Raw genomic sequence first — 6,961 nt, 5'->3', positions numbered from 1 at the left:
GTAGCCATAACTCAATCACTGTCCCTACCTTAACAAAAGCTGTGGCCACCATCTGATGACTTGGGAGGCAGTGGAAGAGGAGCTGATGCATTTGTGAAACTCCTAGAGGTAGTACTAGTGGCCTTCTTGGTAACTGTGCTATTTTCAAGTAGAGAAGTGATTAGTGGAGGGTGAGTGGCACTCCAGAAGGGATTGTAGACTACAGTTACCTGCTTTATATTTTCAATCATAGATGCTTCTTATCTTCTAATTAAGACCCTTGCTAAGCAGGGTCTCCAGGGAGTCATATTTCATGCCCTTTCCCTTGCCCAGCCCCTCTCAGAACTGTTTCCTACTGCCCAGTATTCCCTTTCTCTTCTATGAATAACACAATCCTGATTTTATTTGGGAAGCCACCCCTTCCACTCTCAGCCATGTGGTTTTGGTAGCTTGATCTCTTTCCTAACTCAAGGGATGAGCCCTGATTAGCTTAAGTCAATTAAAATGCCCAAATCCCTAGTCAAAGTGCTTGATTTGGGATTGGACACTAAAGACAATCATAGTCAGGAGATGAAAGAAGATTTTGCTGGAGTGTCCTCTTCTTTCTTAGATGGCAGTGTAAGAATGTGTGAGCTGCGGAACATTTATAGTAGCCACGTTACTACGAAAAGGCAAAATCACAGGGGTCAGGGTAGTGTAAGGTACTGTACTTTGGTAGTGGAATAGCCAGGCCTGCATAACTTGGCGAGTTTGGTGTGCAGGTGCACACATCCACTTGTTATATACTCTGTTTGGGTAAGTTCATACTTGGCTCTGAGCCACTAGTTCCTGTAAAGGGTATAATTGCTCTGCTAACACTGTACAGGGGCTCTTGGGGTTTGTCTTGGCTCAACATGGCTTGACATGGTGGGTGTGCTGACGCCCAGAGAAAAAGAGAGAGCCAAAGCTATCTGTCTTGCAGACGGACAGGAGGGAGTCAGGACACAGCTCAGCTTGCTGGTGCCCAGAGAGAGAGAGTTAAGCTGCTGACCCTGAAGGCAAGGGAGAGCCGGCCACACAGCTGTGTGTGGGAGCCATGGGCTCAAGCAGCCAAGAGAGGGCAGACAGTGTGAGAGAGCTAGTGTGAGTAAGCTGTTGATGAGAGCTGTTGCTGAATAAAACCACCTGAGTGCTTTTTCTGCTCATTCATCCACTCCCCTCAACTTCAGCATGGGCTGGACCTGGACAGGTAGTCATTAGGGAAGATATTTAGACTGCTGAATGACACCTAACCTGCAACTATTTGGCATTTGGACTTTATGGTCGAGGAATCCAGTAAATACTTTTTAATTTTTTTAACCAGCTTCAGTTGGGTTTTCATTTACAGCTTAAGATCTCATGATCTACCCATATTTTATTTTCATAGCATCTTAATCTTTTATTATTGAACTTATACTATGTTTAATGTTATGGTTATTAACATGTCTGTATCCTGCACTGGGTTTGGAGATCCAGAATTGGTTAGGAAGGCTTATCTAGGCGACTTTCTTCTTTCTCTCCCCCCTGGGACATGGCAGTATTTTTTTCATGCAGTCAATGCTCAGTAGAGATAATTGTTGAGTAAATGAATGAATGAAAATACAACTTTAAATCTGTTTCAGGATTAAGAAAATATGTGGCAATGTGGTTTTCAAATTCCCAAACAACTAATAATAAGTTAGAGTATTATTTCATTAATTTGTTCTCATTTAAAAAAGATAAAGAAGAGAGAAAGCATTTTGAACCATCGTTCTGATCCTGGGTCACAGAAAATTGTGTGGACTCAGAGTGGAAACTGGAAACTGACCCATCTGTGACTTTTAGTCATTTTTTTCTTTCTAAGAAAATAGTATGTGTTAAGGTTACAGGTGCCAGTGGGTAACAGCTTCTTCTTTGGATACACAGATAACCAATGCCCTGAGACTTGTTTAATTCACTGGGAAAGGTGGGAATTACAGCACCCACCTCCACGGAACAGCAGGTGGATGTTTCCAAAAGCACAGGAATAGTGAGCTCTGGATGATCCTGCAGATGTTCATGGCCTCATTATTTCTTTATTTCTGTTTATTTTTTCATGAGAATGATTTTGTATCTGTATAAAAATCCAGAGGAAACATCCTGCTAGAACAATAAACCATTTCTGGAGTCAGTTTGATCAGTATTGGGCTGGAGTTGGCATGCTCTCATGTCATCTCAGAAGTGGCACAATTATTGGTTTGAGCCAAACTATACAAGCCTCACATGGTAAAAGTAGGTGATTTCTTGTGTAGTGGACACATGTGTGGCAGGGGGCGCACAGTGCAAGTAGCTACTTCAGTCATAGGCGTAGGTTGCCTTTGGGTAAAAGAGAAGAACAATAGTTCACTAAGGCAGCCATAGCTGGTGCTATGTGGAAGTAAAGTATTTCTCTTGTAAAGGGAAAAACCCTAATCACAGCCAATCTGTGGCTGATGTGACTGCACTGGAGCTCATATGTTGCTGTTTTGTGAAGACTGTGCTAAAGTATCTCAACGCATAATAACTCATAATAACTCAAAATAATCTTTTGATCACAGAGCGTCTGGGGCTTCCTTATTTTTTTTATTATGACCATTACATAATATTTATTTAACACGTTCAAATCGGTAGGTTAAATTCCCAATATAAAAAGACACAAAATTTATTCTGAAGAGTGGACCTAATTTACAATGAAAATCTTAATATAGATTACAGTCATGGTCATGGGGCCATTGGTGATGCCTCTGATGATGTCATGGATGTGGTAGTGTAGTGGAAATTTCTACCCTCAAACTGCTTGGTTGTGAGGTTGGCTGCATCACTGAGTAGCTCTGTTGGACAAGTTACTTTATCAATATCTCAATTTCCTTATCTGAAAAATGGAATAAAAATATCTCCTCTTTCATAACTCAGAACAGATTAAGAGATCTGGTTATGGCATATTTAGCACAGTACTTTACCGTCATGTAGCGAGTGCACAGAACATGTTAGCTGTTATTGTGAAGACTTTATGTTCACCACATTGAATTTGGAAAAGGACAGAAATAAGAGAAGAATAAATTGGCACTTGTATTTATGGGGAGAAGGCTCTTCACAAAGAAATTGAATTACAGACTTCATCTATCAATCAGCTAACCTAATACTCCTTTGGTTCCTTCCAAAACAAAAATCAACAAACACATATAATTAAATTTTGAACTGGTAGGTTGGTTAGTAAGTTTCTACCTTGAAATGACAATAGAAGTTGCTGAGATGCCTGCATCCCCACTTCAGCTCTTTAAAGATGCAACTACAGTAGAATCTCCTGTGTGATATTACATGGCCTAGGGTATCCTTTTAGGGGGCTGTTTTATTTTCTCCTAACCTTTCTCACACTGTTGCTTTCCATGTAAACTAGTGCAACTTCTTTTTAATTAAAAAACATCCGAGGTCAGTTAGGAATGTCCTTGTGACTCCTTTGTGTATTATAAAATAGACCCTCTGGGGAAATGAATCATGCTATTATCTGGTTAGTTGGCTCATGCTAGCGAAAATACAATAAAAATACTCTTTCAAATAGTCTTCCACACCCTTCTTGCTCTTTTCCTCATGTAGTCTCCACATTGCTGACAGAACATGTAGTCACTTGTTCAGTATCAGCCTTTTGTATTAGCATAAAAACTCCAGGAGGACAGGAACTATGTCTTTTTCTTCCACATTTTATCCTCTGGAAACAGCTTGGTTCCTGATTCATAGCACTATACTCATTAAACATTCAGTAAATGAATAAATGAATAGCCAACTGTTAGCTGGAAAAATAAAACCTGTGGAATGCCAACATCAGTTGACTTGGAAGTAGTGGGCCAACTATTGCTAAAGAACCAGGCAAGCATTACTCCCTGAAGAATGTATTTGTGTACCTTAGTGGAGTGTTTACTGTTCTACCAGGAGATAAGTAAAGAGAGAATAAGCATAAAAAGTGTCATTAAAGTTAGAAATTTTAATAACAATTTGCTATTTAAATGTGTGTTGACTGATGAATTAAAATTGATGAATGATATTTTTGAGTATCAATTACATTTCATTTTTATTAGAATTTACACAGAGCCAGAACTGGAATGGACCACAAACACACAACATTTCTCCCTTCAGATATTCCATCAAAAGAATGGTTCATGTAAATGAAGGTGAACCAGTTGTGTTAAGCCAACTTGATAATAACTTTACATTGCCCTTTGTTCACGTTGTAATGGAAACTATTTTTTCTCATTATATGTGTAACACATACCCAATGATTATGAAATATCAAAAAACACAAATATTCCCCTTTCAAAAAGGAAAGAAATATCTTGTTTAATTTTACCCTGAGATAACTTAGATTAATAATTGAGATTATATCATCCTACTCATATATGTATTTTTAGTGAGTGAATTATACCAAAATACATGTTAATTTTTAAAATCTTCTATTCTAGGTATAATATCTACATTGAAATCGAACTATATAAAATATTAAGAAAATGAAAATTTCATGTAATCTCATGCCCTAGTGCCATTCTACATAAAACTTGGTGCATAGACTTATGATGATCTGTTTCCATTACTGGTTTGCTAGGAGATAAGTAAAGAGAGAATGCACATAAAAAGTGAGTCATTAAAGTTAGAAACTTTAATGGCAACTTGCTGTTTTAATTGAATTTTTTGTCACCAAGGAATTAAAAATAGTAATAATAACTTTTAAAAAATCTGGCTCTTCAATTCAGATAGATGGAGAAGCACTGGATTAGTGAGAATTTTATCTATATTAGTGCAGATGATTTTCAATCCATATGTTACTATAGCTATATATTTATAGCTATATCTTTATCTATGTGTGTGTATATAAATATACACACATCTATCTATATACACAGATACATATATTTATTGACAAGGTATGTTTATTGAATATATATACAAAGATATACAAATGTATTTATTGATTTTTATACTTACGGGGCAAATAGTTTTCTTTTCAGTCTTCAAAACAGCTGTAGAAGTTTGTTATGTTTATCTATTTTCCAAACAGGTGTCTGTTTATAAACTCAGTAGCACATTTTCAGCAGAAGAGAGATGCATGGTGAATTGTCAAATTGAAATACACTTTCAGAACTTACAAGAAGACAGAAAAAAAACCTTTGAAATAATTTTAGAGCTGAGAATCCTGAAAGTGGGCTCAAAAAATCAACAAAATCTTATCTTGCAGTTGAGGATACCAAGATAAAGAATGGGTAAGTTTTAGTTTTTTGTTTTGTTTTAGAGACAGTGTCTCCCTCTGTTTCCGAGGCTGGAGTGCAGTGGCATAATCTTGGCTCGCTCAACCTCCACCTCCCAGGTTCAAGGGATTCTCGTGCCTAAGCCTCCCTAGGAACTGGGATTATACGCATGCACCACCATGTCCAGCTAATTTTTGTATTTTTTAGTAGAGACAGGGTTTTGCCATGTTTGCCAGGCTAGTCTCCTGACCTCAGATGATCCACCCTCCTTGGCCTCCCAAAATGCTGGGATTACAGGCATGAGCCACTTGCACCCAGACAAGAATGGGTAAGTTGCACAAATTGTCTAAGTTGGCATTGTGTTAACTTGCCAACTTGTGTGTTGACATTGTTAGATTCATGACTGGATTTCAAGTCTCCAGGGTCCCAGACCGGCACTTTTTTTTTCTCTGTTCTACTAAGGAATTGTCTGTGGAATATCTGTTAATTGTAGATATTACCATCTGGTCCCTCCTCCTTGTAACAATAGGTGTTGGTTTCAAAGGTGGAAGTCAGAGATGGAGTCAAGGGCAGGTTATCCTTAGGGAAAATCACAGGTGGTTTTGTAGACTATTCTACTTTGACCAGGCATACTCAGTAAAAATTCCCAGAAAATTCTTAGGAAACCCAAGTTAACTCTGTATAGCCAAGCAAGATAATGCAGGTGTTGAAACACATTTTTCCAATAATTTATTTGACACTTCCTTTTGCTTCATGTGAAGGCAGCCCTAAATTCTGCATTGGGACAAACAGCTGAGTCACTGATGTTGCTTAATATAGGCTTTTTCTATAAAAGAAAAAAAGTTTGGCCTGTAAAAAGCTGGCTTGCATGCTTCTCTTAGCTCTCTCTGAAGTTTTACATTCATGACAAGTTACCCATTTTTCTCTATTTTCCCTCTCATCTGAAAGAAAGCCCAATATCTACTTTATATATATTAGGTGACAATTCTGGTAGATAAATTTGACATAAAATCCCACTGATTTATTTTATTTTAAATCTGCAATAAGAACTCAAATAATCAGTCAAGAGACATTTTTTTTTCCTTTGCCTGCATTGCTCTATGAGACAATGATGAGACCAAGTCGATTTATCTCAATTCTGAGGGACTTTTTATCAGCCATACCTGTATCATCCGGTAGCCATCTGAAATGATTCACATTAGTTCTAACTGCAATACACTCAACCATCTGATATAGATCATTAATCTCACACTTCAAAGGAAGAAGAATTTCTGTGGGAAGCTCTCACATCTGGTATTCTACTTGCTGATTTTTTTCATCTAAATCCTGATAATTGATTGCCAAATCTCTATCATCACATACAAGGCCCAGCACAAAGAAAATACACTTGTGTTTTTTTAAGTCACTTTGTATTTAAAAGAATGTATAACACTGACTCTTTTTTAAAGCAATATATACCCATTTGCATAAGAAAGTCAGAAGGATATAAAAACTAAATGACAAAAAGAAGTTATCTATGAAAGAGAGGATCATAAGGGTTGCTTGCTGTTTCTAGTTTGCGTTTAAATTTTTTCTGGAATAACTATTATTACTTGGATAATTTAAAGTTAAGTTTTTAAGAGCTAGAGTATATATAATTTCCATTATTTAAATAATAAACAATTTAATGCAAAGATTATTTTCATTTAAAGGGAAAATGACTGTACTTAGTAATTATTAAGCATGTGGTACTT

Source organism: Macaca mulatta, chromosome 9 (assembly GCF_049350105.2).
Source record: "Macaca mulatta isolate MMU2019108-1 chromosome 9, T2T-MMU8v2.0, whole genome shotgun sequence".
NCBI classification, from domain to species: domain Eukaryota; kingdom Metazoa; phylum Chordata; class Mammalia; order Primates; family Cercopithecidae; genus Macaca; species Macaca mulatta.
This window is presented reverse-complemented; position numbering follows the sequence as displayed.